Raw genomic sequence first — 19012 nt, forward strand, 5'->3', positions numbered from 1 at the left:
GACTCGATCTTTGATTGGAGTTTATGAAGACACTTGTTTCAGATCATATGCCGCATATCAAGTATATCTGAATCACTTCAAGGATGCCCCCATGTTGATTGAAAGGGTCGTTGAGCAAGCGTCTCTTCTTGACACAAATAGTCCAAGATGGTTCGCCTCTAAAGATTGGAATTACCTTTTGTCCAATCATGAAGATCCTTATGAAGAGTTGGTGAAGGAATTTTATGCAAATGCCATCTTCGATGGGGATGAGCTAAGATGTTGGGTAAGGGGAAAGGACTTCACGGTGACACCTTCCTATCTAGCTATCATTCTGAACATCAATCGACTAGTGTTTGTCACGCCACTGGTGTATGATGATTTGGATTTGGAACTTGACATGCTTCGGGATGCTCTTGGAAAAAACTTGGAGGTCTCTCCTAATGGGAAGTCAATCAATGTGTCATCATTATCACCTGAATTGAGGTTGCTCACTACTATAATGTTTCATAATCTCTATCCTCTCTCAAGCATCGGGTACATGAATCTTGGATGAGCTTTATTTCTTCATGACTTAATCACTGATGAAGAAATCGATATTTGTTCACATATCTTCCACATTTTGTGCAAGAATGCTGAGAAAACGGCCTTAAGGAACTGCCTTCCTTTTTGTTGCCTCATTTCGAAGATTTTGAAACTCAAAGGAGTACACACATTGGGAGATGAGTACCCTCATCCTATGCAAAGTCTGATCAACATTCGTACTCTCAATACTATCGTAGGCCATAGCCGAAAGAATGTCAAGCAAGAGAGTAATGCTCATCATGGTAGTTCAAGCTCTAGCTCACACCCCTACAATGAGAATTTGGACAACTCAATAGTATCCGTGAAAGAAATCAGCACCAAGTTTTCTGGCCTTGCATCTATCATTAACATACTTGATTTGACACAAAGTTCACATCTCTCCAAACTTAATTAGATCAAATCCAAAGGAAGCTAGAAGAGAAAGGTGACTAGCTATTCCATGACAAAAAAGGGGAGATGGTTCATGTTAGGGGGAGAGCAAGGATAGGGGGAGAAAGAGCTAAATCAAAGGGGAAGCAATGCAAGAACAAGAGAAGCAACCTACAACAAGCCTTTACATTTTCTAGTCTATTTACTTTTTGATGCTACTTCTAGTTTATGTTCTTACTTTATGGCCTATGTTGTGTACTTGACAATATTTTATTTTGTACCTTTGCTTACGTAGCTTAGTACTTTTAGTTAATGTTATGCATTTTCTTTAGTATTCCACTCTTGTGCCCTTATTGGATCTTGTGTCCTTAATGCAATTGCCTTAGTGTTCTTGCATCGGTTGGGTGTTGGACATACAAATGATACTTTGCATTGAGCTTATTAACTTGCATGTCCGGATGTTCATTCATCGTGTCAATGTTCATTGTGATCACTATTGATAGTGATTGTTCTTGTTTGGTCAAGCCATGTTTAATTGTCATATTCATACTTGCTTGATCGCATTGTGCTTGCTTTATATGCATTTCAAGATTTCTGCTTACAATGAACTTCTTGTGATATTGTTTTTGGGAAAACTTGTCCTTATAGTTCAAGAGCTTCACAGAATCTAGAATTAGGTGTGAGTGAGTTTTGACAACTGTTCCCAACTCACATTGTAAGTCTAGAGTCTATTTTAGGGTTTTATCATGGAATAGCCTAAGGGGGAGATTATAAGGTTGAATTTATTCAACCATTTGTTGGCTTTATTTCGTGCCAAATTTTCTTGTAATTCAGCAATTAAATACACTGTATTTAGGTGTTAATCATGTAAGGTTGTGTGTGAGAGAGTGTAAAGAATTCAAGTGTGTGTGCAATCAAGAAGTTTCTCGTGACTGGATCTCGCGAGTGGCTCGTGAATGGTGACTCGCTAGAAATGCCACACATGTGAAGCATGTAGGAAGCTGAAGGGTCATGACAGCTGGAGCACTACAGGACAAAAAGTACAGTCTGGCTAGTTAGTTATTTTGCGACTGACCTTCCAAATATAGGGCTCAGATACATCTTAACTGATTATATAAAGCTAAGAAGAACTTAGAGGAAGGGAGGAACTTTTGGAGACTTGAAAATCATTTGTAATTGCTATCTCGGACTAAACCCGAGTGTAAGGTTGAATTTATTGAACCATTTGTTGGCTTTATTCCGTGCCAAATTTGCTTGTAATTCAACAATTAGATACCCTGTATTTAGGTGGGAATCATGTAAGGGTTGTGTGTGAGAGAGTGTAAGGAATTCAAGTGTGTGTGCAATTAAGAGGTTTCTTGCGACTAGATCTCGTGAGTGGCTCGTGAGTGGTGACTCGCCAGAAATGCCACACATGTGAAGCATGCAGGAAGCTGAAGGGTCATGATAGCTGGAGCACTACAGGAAAAAAAATACAGTCTGGCTAGTTAGTTATTTTGCAACTGGAACTCGCTACTAGTCCCAGTCGCGAGTCAAGTCGTCAGAACTCCCTGTTATGCAAAAAAATGACTTTTCACATTCCTTCCCATACCCTTCTATAAATACCCTTATACCCACAAAATGTAGAGAGCTTCTAGAGAGAATTTTGAGAGAAACTCTAGAGAAAAATAAGATTGACTCATCCATAATCTTAGACATTTGATTCTCCAAATTCCTCTACTCTCACCCTCTCCATTGACATACCCTTGAGAGGTTCATTAGGCAAATCCTTATCTCACCATACCCATATTTGTGAGGGGGTTATTTGGTTCTTGGGAAGCAGTTCAGAGAGGACCAATTCATTTGATTGATGCAATGGGCTTATTGTGGGATCTAGAAAGCTAAAGAAGACACAGTTAGGCTTAACCTTGTTGGAGCAAGAAGCTTCGAGGGCTTATGTGCATTGGGTAGATTAGGCTTGGAGGGTCTATTGTTATTCGTGTATCCTAACTTTATTTTTTAGTGGATCATTTCACCGCTTGGAGGGCGGTAGAGAGATTTTTTGCCGAGTTCTTCTATTTCCTCTTCGATAACACGTGCCGGTGTTATCTTTGTGTTTGCATCTCTCTAACCCTTACTCTTGCCTTTTAATTGCTGTTGTCTTGTGATTAATTATGGTTTAAAGTTGTTTATTTATTGGGATATTGCTTGTACTTATCATTTTGCACATCTATTGTTTGAGTATAAGCTTGTATTGGTTATTTTGAAAAGGGGGGGGGGGATCTAAACATTCACTAGTGTTTTACACACCAAGTGAACTTTCATCGAGGAACTCAATATATGCTTTTCAAGGTTGTTTCTTATCTGAGATCATTAACTTACACTTAAAATAAATTCAAACACATCCACTTTAATCTTTTCATCTTGTTAAAGGTATTTAAGGTTGATTAAGCATCCCACCTCTTAAAAAATTAATTGTGTGAGTAAAAGTAGTAAGTTTATACTTGATATAATCCTGACTTACTTTTTGCTCGCCACAATATATATGCCCACAGTCCTTTATGTCATCCCATCTCAAATACACTCAGAAAAAAAAATGTTATTTATCTTCAACCTTTCAACGATGCCTACATAATTCCAAGATTGTGGTACCATTTGATTCCAACTAGTATGAGTAGGTTATGACCAAGGAAGGGGGCTTGCGTTTTATATTCAGTGACAGTAGCTTACGATTTTGATGTTGAAGTCGGACGTTGTGGATTTTGTGAAGGTTGTGATTTACTTTGAGTCTTTAGGTGTTTGGAATTTTGGTTTGGGAAAGTCATAAATGTATTTTGTTTTGAAACTAAAAAAAAAAAAACATTCTAATTAATTGATTATTTATGAAATTAGCTTTTTTTAAAAAAATTTGTGTTAGAACTCATAATTTGTAGGTTTTTTTACTGCTATTTTGTGTGGTATGAACCATAGTAATGAAAATAAAAATTGATGACAATTTCAAAGTTTTTCTAGGTTTTTTTAAGGATACAGAGCCTAACTAAAAACAATTAAATTTTGATAAACGGATGTGTTTTTAGCCAATTTCTCTTTGTTTAATCACGTTCTCTTTATTTTGATACTTACAAATAATTTCCATAATTTCATTGAGATAATGAACTAAGTGTTTGTGATTGAGGTTTCCATATTTGGTTGTGAGAAAAGAGTGGTCGAGGAAGTTTTTCGGAGCTTGCTTAAATTTATGTAAGTTTAGGATATAAAAGTATTTTATGCTTTAAATTCTTATTTATAGATTTCAAAATCATTTAATTAGTTAAAAATAAAATAAAATCTACTTTTAATTGTATATATTATAATACGTTATAGTCTTATAGTGTTATACAATTTAAAAAAAAAATGAATTAAGATAATCAAGTTTTATAGTATTCAACAATACTCTAGGCAAACATAAATATATACAACAAAATAAGTATTATATGTAGATCTTAATATACATAAAAATGATTTCAAGTGAAATTGTAAAGTTATCTGCACATCTCACGAGACATAATCTAATCAGTCTATAATTACCAGTGATTACGACATCAGTGAGATTTGTGCCAAAAATGAGAGAACTTAACCGTCCACCAGGTGCATCCCTTTCTTTCCAATAGGAAGGTAGCACAGGAATAGGAGGCCATCATGACTAATCTTGCCCATTTGATTACTCATGTGTACAACAAATGATGGTAAGAGAAACATAGAACACAAAAGGAATGAATTATTTTTTTACTTGTTGTGGACGTAACATTACTCAATTACTAATTATAACTAATATTAGTGTCTTTCCTTGTTTTTAGCTTCAGATAAGATCGAAGACTAAGAACAGGTTTATTTTGGCAATTTCTTGCTTATCATGCTATAATTTCTTTGGTTTAATTTCTTGGCAAAAATATTAGAGCATTTTCACGTTTCATATAAAAGGAAAAAATGTAAATAGGGCGAAGTAATCAAGTAAAATCAATCTTCTCATCATGTAGTTTTTGGTCTATCAATATATTTTTTTATTTTTTTTTGTCTGATGAGGGTCTATTAATATAATTAGGGTAAACTACATTTTTTTCCCTATCTTATACACCATATTTTAATTTGATCCTTAACCTTTTTAGTACTGTGTCCATTTAGTCCCTACCATTATTTGTTTGGATGAAAATTGATGACATGTTTAGTGGCCAGAATAAAAAGTAGCTTTTGTTGATGTGAGAATAAACTAAAATTTTATTTTGGCAGATTGCCATGTTAGTAATTTTCATCTAAAATATAACGGCAGGGACTAAATTGACATGACACTAAAAGATTAGGGACTAAATTGACACAAATAAAAGGTTAGAGACTAGTTTGAAATATGGTGTAAAGATGGAGACCAAATATGTAGTTTACTCATATAATTATTAGGATTACTAATGTAGTAGCTCATAGTTTTTTTTTTTTTTTTTTGAGAATCTAGTAGCTCATAGTTTGTTGTTAAGAGATTTGATGTTTTTGTGCCAGCTTTGGGCCCTCAACTATTAGTATGTTTGAAATAGCTTATTTTCTTTACATTATTTTACTCATATATATCTCCTACTACAAGATATGTAATTCTTTAGTTAGAGCCTACGTTTTTTAGCGAAAGTAAGGTAGTTTTTAATTTTTTTAATTTTTTTATTTTTTTTTATTATTATTTTTTTTAAAGAACACCCTGTAAGAGAAGGAAGGGAGGAATCCTGTCATGGAAGTGAATAATTTCTCTAATTCAAATTAGATTTACTCTTTCTTTAAAGAATATTATGATGGAGGATGACATCCTAAGTTCAAAGCAAAAAATGAAACCAAATTATAAAAATGATCTCCTCCATTTCTTCTTATTATTTTTTTTGAGTGAATGATCTCCACCATTATTTTTGAGTTAGAAAGAGTATATTTTATAGTAGAGCTTTAAAATAAGTTACCATATCATATGATAGTAGAGATTAAAATTAGTACTTTTTTTTAGAAAGATTTAAAGTAGTACTTGACTAAAGGTATTTATATGTTTTCATATCATTTAAAAAATTAATCATTTTTCTCCACCAAAAAAAAAAAAAAAAATTATCATTCTTTGTTTGACGAGATTAATTTTAGTTACCTGTTATTCCATATAATCCTTACCAGAAAAGGAATGCTTTCCATTTCAAACCAAGAAACTAAACCAAATCCAGATAAAAAAAAGAAGATTAAACCACAAATAAAAAAGGAAAAATAAAAATAGAAAGTATACCTGTGTTCCAAGAATAACAGCATCCCTTATGAGGAAAAAGGGTGAAATGGCTGATGAGATTAAAGCTTCCAGTTAACTATTACCAGGTGATACAATAAACTGTGCCCCACCATCCGATAAATATGTGCTTAGCTTCTGAATTGCAGCATTAAAAGCCTTTGTGTTTGATGTTTTTCCATCACCAACTGGTCCAAAATCAGTCATAACTTCACTGTGCTTTCGACAGTTTATTGCTGGATACTCACCATTAACTCTATGAAGATGATGATGATGATGTTTGTCTTGGCATTCTGCGACTCTTAAACTTAGTGATCCCAAGATAACAATCTCTGAGAGTACCTGCAAACCTTAACGAAAGGAATCAAAGTATCAATTTAAATGTCAACTTTTAATTCCCTTTAATAAGGAGTAAATGCTTATAAACAAAAGTACAAAACGAAGAAAGTATTATATTAAAACCGAAACACAAAGCAGCAAAACTGTCTGTTTTGTGAGATTTAGGGTCCGCCCATTTGGGTGGAAAATAAGGAGGATGGAAAATAGAGAAAGGAAAATAGGGTGGAAAATATTGTTTTTTACTGTTTGTTTGAGAAAAGAAAATAGGAAGGAGAGAAAACCAGGGAGAAAGTTTTCTCTCCAGGCCCACATTTTTTTTTCCTTCCAAATCGGAAGGAAAATCTGGAGAGAAAAGTGTTATGGTAGCACTTTTACAAAAATACCCTCTTCCCACCTATTGTTTTGCAACGTTCTCTTCTCTCTCTCTCTCTCTCTTTTTTTTTTCAACGTGACTTGATCTTCAATGTTCTTTTTTTTTTTTTCAACGTTACCTGAACGTTCTCTTCTCTCTCTCTCTCATTTTTTTTTTTAGCGTGACCTGAACATTCTTTTTTTTTTTCAACGTGACCAAATCTAATTTTTACATTATAATAATAAAAAAAAAAAATATATATATATATATATATATATATGATGTGATAAATTTTATATTATATAATGAGTACAGATAAATCTATTTCTTACATATTATGTAACAAGGGTATAATAGTTAATTTATATAGATTACATTTTCCATCCTTCCATTTTTCTCTCCAACCGAACAAAGGAGTTTTTTGCCCTCTCACTTTTCCACCCCTCCAACCGAAGACACAAGAGGGAAAACTAAATATTTTCCATCCTCCCATAATTTTCCATTCTCCCACTGTTCCACTCCCCCAACCGAACAGACCCTTAACTTAGAACCTAGCCCTCAGGGAACAAAAAAAAGACATAGTGGAAAACATAGAAAACGGAGCAATAATAATAATAATAATAATAATAATAATAATAATAATAATAATAATAATAATAATAATAACTAGCCTCATCACAAGCGCAAAGTGCGTGCGATGAGGTTTTTTTTTATTGGTCTTATTTTGTACGAAAAAAATTGTATTTTATTTTATTTTATATATATAATTTTTATTTTGAAAATCTAATTTATAAGTGGATAAAGTAATTTGAAAATTAACAGGAGAGTGGTCCTATTTTTTAGGCAATATTTTAGTGGGAGTTTGGGTTGCATTTTTACCGGATTGTCCTTTAGTTTTGTCTTTACTTAAATATAAGACTATAGAGACATTTTTTAACCAAAAAATGAGGAATCCAAACAGGGGAAGCCCCTTAAATAGTAGTATAGATAATAATAACAATAACTAGCCTTTGAGCATGCGCGTGAGAGGCTCTTCTATTTTTTGGGTAAAAATTAATAATTTGCATTTATTATAATTTGGGATTTCTACTTTTCCAATCACAAAAAAAAAAAAAAAAAAAAAAATTTTAAGGGTGTGATGAATACATGGGGTGAGTTTTGTAGATTGGAGGAGTTTTAAAACTAACTAAAGAGTAGTCCTATTTTGTAGGGAGTTAGTGAGTAGAAATAAGAATTTAAATCAACATAAAAGTAGGAGTTTATTAGAAGCAGGAAGCCATTTCAACGTAGAAGTAAGAATTTATTATTTTTGTCAATTTACCATTTTATTCCCATTTTTAAGTCTTAGGTAGGGGTATTTTTGACATTAAAAAAAGCAATAACTAACTTTTTTTTGCCAATTTACTATTTTAACCCCATATTTAAGTTGTTGGTTAATTAATTTTGGCGTATTTTTGACAGGAAAAAAAGTAATAACTAACTCTTTGAATCCTCTTAATATATAATAATAATAATAATAATAATAATAATAATAATAATAATAATAATAATAATAATAATAATAATAATAGTGCTGGGAAAACGCGCGTACATGGGATGTTCTGAGTTTTAGACAGCCCCGTGTTCTGAGAATAGAATGTTTAAAATTGATTTTAGTTGTAGAAGAAAGATTGAATTTATAAAAAAGGTTGGGAATGAATATTTGGAAGGACATCTATCTGACATCCTTTATGAGAATGTCTTGAATAGAAAAGTGAAACAGATGATTTGCATTTTTAGTTATAGAAAAGTGACGCTATATATATTTTTTATTGAATTTGATTTATCTATTTATATTTTTTGGTGTGAAATAATTCACCTTTTTTGATAGAGAGGATTTTTTTTTCTAGAGGATAAAATTTGATAGAGAGAATTAATTAACTTGCTATGTTGTATCTTTCAAGATAGAGTAGCATACACAAAAAATTTGACAACATTTTTTTATACCTTTTTGGTAACTTGCACTCGCCATTGACGTTACTTTTTTTTTTTTTTTTCCTACTACTAATAATCTGCCACATTAGCAAGTGTTAAACTCATCCCCCTCCCCGCCCCAACGCTTGTGCCCTCGGATCTTAATAGAAGTTTGTATAATTTATTTTAAACTTTTTTTTAGAGAGTTTCAACCTTTATTATCCACTCCTAATGATAGTAGCTCTTTATTATTAGACTAAGATACCAATCAGTTTTTAGTGTAAGTGGAGATTGAACCCCAGATCTCTTATTCAACCATCAGAGACTTTACTGGTTGAGCTAACTAGAACTCACATTTTAAACTAATCACAAATGTTCCAAAAAAAAAAAACTTTGAAATCTCTCTCTCTCTTTCTCTCTCTCTCTTTCTCTTTTTAAAAGCTGAATCATAGTATTTATTGTTGTTATGCTCATGTTGAGTTATATTAACGGCCACATCATCCACTCATTTTCAACATTCTCTCTCTTGTCTTAAACTATTTTTTTTTTTTAAATTTCCCAACTTATTGTTATACTTTCTCTAACTTTTCCCCTCCCTTTTACATTTTCAACTTCTCACTACTATCTACCTTATTATCACTTTTCATCCATCCCTTTATATTCTTTTATTTTTGGCTTTTCTTATTCCCCTCCTCTTAATATAAATTTACAATTCTCTTTTCCATTCTATACATAGTTTTTCCCACTCACATAAGGTTATTTCTCTCTCTCAAATTTGTTTGTTTGTTTGTTTGTTTTTTTTTTTTTTTTTCATTTTTGGTGGATTTTTTATTTATTTTTCTTGCATCTTTACTTTAGGTTGATGAATTCTTCTATTATTTAGAACTCTACTTTGGGTTGATGTGATCAAATTTTGTGTTTTTATGTTGTTATCTTTTTTTATTCTCTTTGATTTCATAAATGTTATCATATTGCATTATAAAGGTAGTATATAAAAATATAATGTTATTTTATTACATAATAGGACTGAGATAATTTTGTGTCTATTACTATATATTTTTATTTTTACTTTTTTCAGTTCTCATATTATTTTCTATAAATTTTTTATTATTCTCCCTCATATTGGTTATTCTCTCCCTCTCTCTCTCTCTCTCTCTCTCTCTCTCTCTCTCTCTCTCTCTCTCTCTCTCTCTCTCTCTATTGATTTTTTATTCTTTCTTTCAACTCTACTTTATATTGATGTATTATTGTGATTTTTAAAAGTCTATTTTGTGTTCATACGTTTTGGTGTTGCATTTTTTAGTTCCCCATAAAAAGTACTCTCTCTCTCTCTCTCTCTCTCTCTCTCTCTCTCTACAATAAAATTTAGAGAATAAATTATACATATTCAGTATAAGTTGGATATGAGTTTTAATTATAAAGATAATCTCTTTTAAGAGAATAAATAATTTGAATAATTTACTTAAATAAAAATTGTACATACATACATACATACATACATGCATGCATATATATATATATATATATATTTATATTGCTTAAATGTATAATCAACATCATTTAATTCATTTAAAAGTAATGAAATTAAGGTTCCATTTGGTTCAGGCCGGAGCCAGGGGGGGCGAAAGGAGGCATATGCCCCCCCTGGTACTTTTGTTCTTAAGTAGTTTGCCTACCTAATACGGTTAAAAAACTATACTCCCTTTAAAGGAATAGACCCTGACACCAACCTGACAAAGGAAAAACAATCTCCCTCACGTATCAAAGGACTCAAAGCATGTGGCTTTCAACTACTTCACTATTCTTTTAAAGTAGCTTACATTTTGTGACAAGATTCTTGTCTCATGTTTTCACCAATTTCACTAGTCTATTGTTTTGTTTTGCTTTTTTTTTTTTTTTTTCCTTTTTTTAAATTCATTGTAAATATAATTTTTCTTGTTAAGTAATGCTAGAGAGATATTAAATTTTTTTACTACATTAATCTTATAAGATGATGTATTACCATCACAAAAGATCAATTATATTTATTTATTATTTTGTCTAGTGGTACTAATCATGTTCTTACCACATCAATTTGTAAGCTTTTTGAAAAAAAATTTGTAGCAACTTTAGTATTTTTTTTGTCTCAATTTTTTTTTTTTAAATTTCTATTCTATATCTTGACTTTTTCAATGTTTTAAACTCTGTTTTTATTATAAACCCAAATTTTTTCACAATTTTTTAATTATTTGTTTATTATCAATTAATATTTTTTAAATTAATTTCATTTTTAATATCAACTTTTAATCTTGCCCACCCCCCTCCAGATTGAAATCTTGACTTTGCCATTGCGTTTGGTTGGAGGAGTAGAAAAGTAGAAAGATAGAAAATGGGGAGGAGATAGAAAAGTGAGAAAATAGAAGAGATATAGTGTTCTCCCATTTGTGTTTGGTTAGGAGGATGAAAAAGTGGAGAGAAAGAATACTTATTTGTTTAGTTGAGAAGAAAAATGAGAAGATGAAAAATGAAATTCGTATAAATTTATAATTATGTCCTCGTTAGGAGGATGGTAACACTTTTTTTTTATTAAAAAAATTGTGTATGGACACTTCAAATTTTTTTTTTTTAAAATAGCACAAGCCAAAGCAAGATGAGCACCAAAAAAAATAAAAATAAAAATCCACTACTGAGAAATACAAGAATAGCCAGGAAAAAAAAACAAACAAAGAAGTAGAAAAAAAAAAAAAGAATAAAGGAGCAAAAAAAGAAAAGAAAAAGGAAATGCAACTAGACGAAACAAAGAAACTGGACAGAAAGAAAAAAGAAAAAAGAAAAAGGAAGAAGCAATTGAACGTGGATGAAACCCAACAAGTTCAGCTTCTCCTTTTCCCCCCTTCCCTAGTTTTCTCTCCATTTTAGTGAGAAAAAACCCTAGCCCCGCCACATTTTTTTCCTCTCCGGCCCTCCCAACCAAGCACCCACTAAAAATAATTTCTCTCCACTTTTCTCCCCTCAATTTTCCATCCTCCCTAAAATCCCTCTAAAGAAACATACCCTAAAATAAATGAATAACTTCCTTAAAGATTACATTTGTATTTTCATAGCATTTATGTTTGGAAAGACTTTAACTTAAATTTAGTCATACCAAAGTGTACTAAAATGCTATGTTAATGTCGCTCAACAAAATTATAGCAATAATAAATACTATGCTCAAGATTTTAGATATTATGAGTTTAATATTATATATTTTTTTTATAATAAATTTAGATTTTGAATAGATGCTTTTAACCTAAACATGTATTTCCCCTTTTATATAAGTGTACAAAAATCGATTAAAGCGGACCAAAATGGATTGAAGTAATTCGAATGGACTGAATTGAATCAAATGAAATAAAATGGACTAAATGGACATTATAGGACCAAAAAGAAACGAGGTGGACCAAATGGACCAAATATGACCAAAGTGGATCGAATAAGAACAAATGAATAGATTAGGACCAAAGTAGACCGAAATGGACCTAATAGGACCAATGTTGGCTGGATAGGATTGAAGTGGACAGAATGAACCAAATAAACCAATGTGGACTGAATAGAACTAAAGTGGACAAAATGGACTGAATAGGACCAGAGTGGATTTTTTTTTTTTTTTTTTTTTGATTAGAAATCTGGAAAGAACTTCATTAGACCGAAACATGATACAAATTTGTTACATCTTTGAGTACTTGGTCAGCAATAATGGGAGGAGTATCTTCTACCCATATTTTACAATCCTTAATAGATTTGGCCATCCTAGCCATCACATGAGCTGCTACATTTCCTTTTCTGCTAACATGGGATGCAGTCCACGCCTTGAAGCAGCTAAGGCTTTGCAAACAGCCCTCAATTATTTTCTGGATAGACCACGGGCAAGCCTCAGGATTAAGCAAAGCATTGATAACTACTTGGGCATCTCCTTCAACTATGATCTCCCTCAACCCCAGCTCCCATGCTAGCTGAACTCCTTCCTGCATTGCCCTTGCCTCTGTTTCCAAGGCCTTTAGAGGTAGCCCCACCCGCGGACCAGAGTGGATTGAATAGACTAAATAGAACCAAAGTGGACTAAATAGAATTATAGGACCGAAGTGGACAAAATAGGACCAATGTGTAAGAAATAGAAGCGAAGTGGACTGAATAGAACTTTAGTGGACAGAATGGACCGAATAGGACTGTATAGACTGAATGGACCGAATAGAACCAATGGGATTGAATAAGACTTTTGAATATTTATTATTTTTATTGTATTTTAGGGCGCATATTTCTAATTTTTAATGTCTATTTTCTTTATATTTTTTTACCCAAAACTAAAGAGTTTAGCCTAAATATAATAAAATTTCACACTTTTCAATCCAAAAAATTAAATAAAAAAAAATTTGAGTTAAACTTGAAAAGGCAACCTACAAAAAGAATCAATTTAAAGCCCAATTAGTTTTCAATGGACTGAAACGAATTGAAATTGACCAATTGAACCAAATTGGATCACATTGGGCAGAAATGAATTGAATAGAAACTGTTTAATTTTTAAGGAGAACAAATTATCTTCAACAAATTTTAGAGAAAAAAGTATACATTATATTACAATACAAAATAGTTATTTATTCCCAAGTATCGCGTGGGTCTACGACTAGTTTTTCATAAACTATTGTTGTTGGCTTTAGTTCAATATGTTCTGAATTTATCTTTTTTTTTTTTATAAATAAAGTTACCGTCTTCTCATCTAAAAAAAAAAAAAGTCTATTGTTTTTCCTTCTATTAATTTCTAGTTGTGTCACGCATATCTACATGTTAATATATTGTTGTATTTATGATGTGTTGATGTAGGTTCATCAATGATCAATCAACTGCATTGTGTTGGCAAATTTCATATGGAGCTTTGCCATTTTGCCGTCCAGAGCTTTAAGCTTTGTTGTCATGTTGTACATAGCTTTGTCAATAAGTCGTATTTGGTACCAGAGGTCGAAAATCTAATAGATGACTTAGGTGCATCATTGTTTAATAATTTCCATAAATTTAAAGAGTAACATTAGAGATACAAATTTTTTTACAAAATTTTTTACAAACTAATGATGTGGTGAGTGGTTATTGGTAAATGAAAGTGATGTTAATGGTGGGCCTAAATAAAAAATCAATAAGAAGTTGACAACATTACCAGTTTATAAAAATGTTGTAAAATAGTTTGTGGCTGTAGTACTACTCCAATTTAAAATATGATTCACCAACACCAAGTCCAATAATCCCATTAAATTCCTTGTGATGCTACTTTCGTTTCATTCATTTTATCTTTGAGCTAACATGTTTGAAACATAAAAATTTTCAAGTATATTTCACTCTCTTCTCAAAAAGGAAAAGTACAATTTCACTCGAACAAGATGGCATTGGTAGCAAAACAAGTCTTCATCTGAACATCATCAATAGGCCGCAGAACAAGTCTTCAACTGAACATCATCAATGGGCAGCCTATCGGTGGGGAAGGCACAATCCACACCTTGCTTCTCAGGCAACAAAGCACACGGTGTAGGAGTCACATTGCTTGTCACTCCAGCAAAATCAGTACAATTCCATTGTAATTTTTTTGGCTTCTCAGTCAAAGTAATGGTCACATTAGAAATGCATATTCCAGTGAAGGGATCACCCTGAATTCCATCCAGTTTTGCTCAATAATTAATTCCTTTAATCTCTGGAATTGCTTTTGGATCGTATTTCGGGTCTGGATGTATATTATAATTGCCTGCCATCCAGCAAACATACTTCATAGTCTTCAAAGTCATTCTTCTTACATAGATGTCCTTGACATAACCTCCTCTTCCAACAGCAGTCTTAATTCTAACACCGGATTCAGTATCAATGGCAGTGATGTCTTCAGCTCTAACATCTTGGATTCCACCCGACATTTCGCTGCCTAGAGCAATGGTGGCACTGTCAGGGGAAATGCAGGTAAGCCTTCTAATGATTAGGTGCTTTGTAGGCATTCCAACTTTGATTCCATATTCATCCCAACCACTTTTCACAGCAATGCAGTCATCACCTGAAACTATGAAGCAGTCCTCGATGCGGGTGTTTGTGCATGAATCTGGACACAAAAAAGGGAACATTAACTCGGCAATTGTAAATTGCGTCAATGATGTCAAGTGACAATGATGAAATATCAATTGTAACTTGTTAACTTAGCAACTTGTGAAAAAATATGGTGAAAAAATAGGTGAATGGCAGGGGAATAAGTAATTAACCTTAAAATACATATTAATCAAAGCAATTAGGACAAGTGCAAAACATACCTGGGTCTACCCCATCAGTATTAGGATAATCAACTGGTGCAAGGATTGTGAGCCCTTTGACTAGTACATTACTGCAATCACAACCACAGGATTCTAATAAAAAGTGCTATGATCATATGATAAGGATAAACTTAGTCAGAGGAGCATGGCCAAACCTGCTGTAAATGGGATGGACAAACCATGATGGAGAGTTAATTAGAGTGAGATTAGATATCTGGATTTGATCAGAGTAAATAATCTCAATTATGTATGGTCGTGTCACGTTCAATTCTCTGGCTTGGAACTTCTTCCACCAAGTAGAACCCTGTCTGTCAATTGTGCCATTGTTACCTAATACAATGCCAAAACAAATGGAATCCATTAGAAATTGTTTAAAGCCAAAAATATTTATCCCCCCCCCCCCCAAAAAAAAATGATTGTTCTAATCTATAATTACCGGTGATTACGACATCAGTGAGATTTGAACAAAAAATGAGAGCACTTAACCATCCACCAGGTGCATCCCTTCCTCTGCCATCGGAAGGCAGCATAGGAATAGCAGGCCATTCTGAGTTTCTGACTCATCCATTGTATAGCAAATTATGGTAAGAAAAACATAGAATAAAAATAAAATGAGTATTATTTTGTTTATTTGTTGTGGACGTAGCATTACTCAATTACTAATTATAACTTAGGGTGTGTTTGTTTGAAGGTGAAGTAGGGTGGATGGAAAACTTTGGAAAGAAAATGAGGAGCGAAATTTTTTTAGAAAGTCTTGGTTGGGAGAGGAAGAGGAAAAAAATGTGGTGGGGCCTAGGTGTTTTTTTCTTGGGCCCATTAAAATGTTTTCTTCCAAAAATAGAGAAAAAACTGGGAAAGAAAGTGTGATTTGTTATATGGATAAAAATGCCCCCAGTTGCTTCCCAGGGCAATGATGGCTCTTTTTTTTAAAAAAATTTCATGGGCAATGTTGGCTCTCTTTTTTGGGCAAACATTGGCTCTTTTTTTTTTTTTTTGGGCAAACATTGGTGTTTTTTTCTTTTTTTCCTAGGGTGTGAAGTGACAGTGATTTGTTTTGTTTTTGTTTTTGTTTTTTTTTTTTGTTTAACTAGACGTGATTTTTTTTTTCTTGACATGATTTTAAAAAAATAAATTTGGGTGATTTTTTTTGGGCTGATTTGTCACTTTTTTGTTTTAATTGGGCATTATTTTTTAATAAAGGTATGTGAGTAAATTTATATAAACTCATTTTTTCCATCCATCTACTTTTCCACTCCCAACCAAATAAAAAGAAGGGAAATTAAAATATTTTATATCCTCCCACATTTCCATTTTCCCATCATTTTCTATCCTCCAACTATTCCACCCTCCAACCAAATAGACCCTTAGGCTAGTGTCTTCCCTTGTTTTTAGCTTTAGATAATATCAAAGACTATGAACAAGTAATGGCCAATTCCTTTTATGGCAAGTTGGTTTGGGCAGTTTCTTGCTTATCATGCTATAATTGCTTTGGTCTAAATTCTTGGTATGAGAGTATCATTTTGTTTATTTGTCGTGGACGTAACATTACTCAATTACTAATTACAACTTAGGTTAGCATTTTCTCTAGTTTTTAGTTTTGGATAATATCAAAGACTATGAACAAGTGATGGCCAATTCCTTTATGGCAAGTTGATTTGGGCAGTTTCTTGCTTTTCATACTATAATTGCTTTGGTCTAAATTCTTGGTATGAGAGTATCATTTTGTTTATTTGTCGTGGACGTAACATTACTCAATTACTAATTACAACTTAGGCTAGTATCTTCTCTTGTTTTTAGTTTTGGATAATATCAAAGACTATGAACAATTAACGGCTAATTCCTTTTATGGCAAGTTGATTTGGGTAGATTCTTGCCTATCATGTTATAATTGCTTTGGTCTAATTTCTTGGTATGAGAGCAATTTCACGTTTCATGTAAAAGGAAAGATGTAAATAGGACGAAGTGGCATCATAAAGTAAAATCAGTTGTGTCATCAATCCAATCATTTTTGGTCTATGAATATAATTATTAGGATTATTCCTCTCATAAAAGTGAATAATTTCTCTAATTTAAATTAGATTTTCTCTTCTTAAAATATTATGATGGAGGATAAGATCCTAGATTCAAAGCAAGAAACTAAACCAAAATAAGAAAATGTTCTCCTCCATTTTAATTTTTTGGCAGTGAATGATCTCCATCATTTGCTTTTGAAAATGATTAAACCACTACTAAAAGGGGGGGAAAATCATACCTGTGATCCAAGAATAACCGCATCCTTATGAAGAAAAAGGGTGAAATGGCTGGTGAGATTAAAGCTTCCAGTTAACCATTTACCAGGTGGTGCAATAAGCTGTGCCCCACCATCTGATGCATATGTGCTTAGTTTCTGAATCGCAGCATTAAAAGCCTTTGTGTTTGATGTTTTTCCATCACCAACTGCTCCAAAATCCGTCAAAACTGCACTGTGCTTTCGACAATATATTGCTGGATACTCTATTTGTCCACCATTATCTCCATGATGATGATGTTTGTTTCGGCATTCTGCGACCCTTAAAGTTAGTATTCCCAAGATAACAATCGCTGAGATAACCTGTAAACCTTAACAAAAGAAAATCAAAACATCAGTTTATATGTCGACCTTTAATTCCCTTTAATAAGAAGGAAGAAATGCGTATAAACAAAGGTACAAAACGAGGAAAACATTATATTAAACACAAAGCAGCAAAACCGTCTTTTTTGTGAGATTCAGCTCAGAATCTAGCCCTCAGGAAAAACAAAAATGACATACACGATGATAAACATAGCAAACAGAACCATGTTCATTCATTTTTCAAAATAAAAATAAAAATAAGAGTACGTGCTAGGAAAACGTACATGGGATGTTCTAAGTTTTAGACACAGCCCCATGTTCTGAGAATAGAAAATGTTTAAGACTGATTTTCGTTGTAGAAGAAAGAATGAACTTATAGAAAAGAGTGGGAGTGAATATATGGAAGGATATCTAACTTACATATCTATCTATGGGATTGTCGGGAATAGAAAAATAAAAGGGTAATGCTTCAAACACAAAACTATTTTACAATATTTTTACAAACTACTAATGAGGCAAATTCTTATTAGTTTTAATATGAGGCTATTACTAACATCACATTTTTACTTACAATAACTATTTGAAAAATACTAAAGTCATATCAGCAATTTGTAAAAATGTTGTAAAATAGTTTGTGTCTATAACATTATTCTAATAAATAGCATAATTTTTTCTTTTCTTTTTTTGTCGCTGTTAATTAATTCACTTTTGGGGATAAAATTTGTTATCTATGCTACTATTTAAGAGGCTTTTCCTAGATCCTCAATTTTATTACTCAAACTACTCTCAAATTTACCAGTTTGTAAAACTTAAATAATCTATATTGTACTATTTAAGAGGCTTTTCCTGTTAGAGATCCTTAATTTTGATGCCCAAAACACCCTTAAATATACCAGTTTCTAAAGCTTAAATAATCTATACTACTATTTAAGAGGATTTCCCTGTTTGGTATCCTTAATTTTGATGCTCAAAATATCATCAAGTTTATCATTTTATAAAAATGCACTTCCCATGTCCAGCGTTTGCCTTTTCTTTTTCTTTTTTTTGGAGTTGTGATTGTTGACTTTTCTCTGTGAACAGTGCACACCAGTGGGTCTCATGCATTGCTCACGGGACTCGCAAATCTCACTCTTGGGACTCGCAAATCTCACTCTTAAAAAAATCAAGTCTTCAACTGATCATTAAAAAATAATCTTCCAAAAAGGAATAGATTTTGTAATTATTCGTGTCATCAACATGCATGTACACAGTTCATATATGGTGTTGTTACTTATTAGGAAGCTTTTCCTCCAAAAAAATGACTT

The 19012-nt window shown here is 32.4% G+C and overlaps 1 pseudogene; it reads right to left on the reverse strand.

The window, feature by feature from the left end:
- Positions 1-6259: 6259 nt before the first annotated feature.
- LOC142620173 (putative polygalacturonase) lies at positions 6260-17945 on the reverse strand (annotated as a pseudogene).
- Between the last annotated feature and the right edge of the window lie 1067 nt (positions 17946-19012).

The sequence above is a fragment of the Castanea sativa genome, chromosome 12, assembly GCF_040712315.1.
Source record: "Castanea sativa cultivar Marrone di Chiusa Pesio chromosome 12, ASM4071231v1".
Lineage (NCBI taxonomy): Eukaryota > Viridiplantae > Streptophyta > Magnoliopsida > Fagales > Fagaceae > Castanea > Castanea sativa.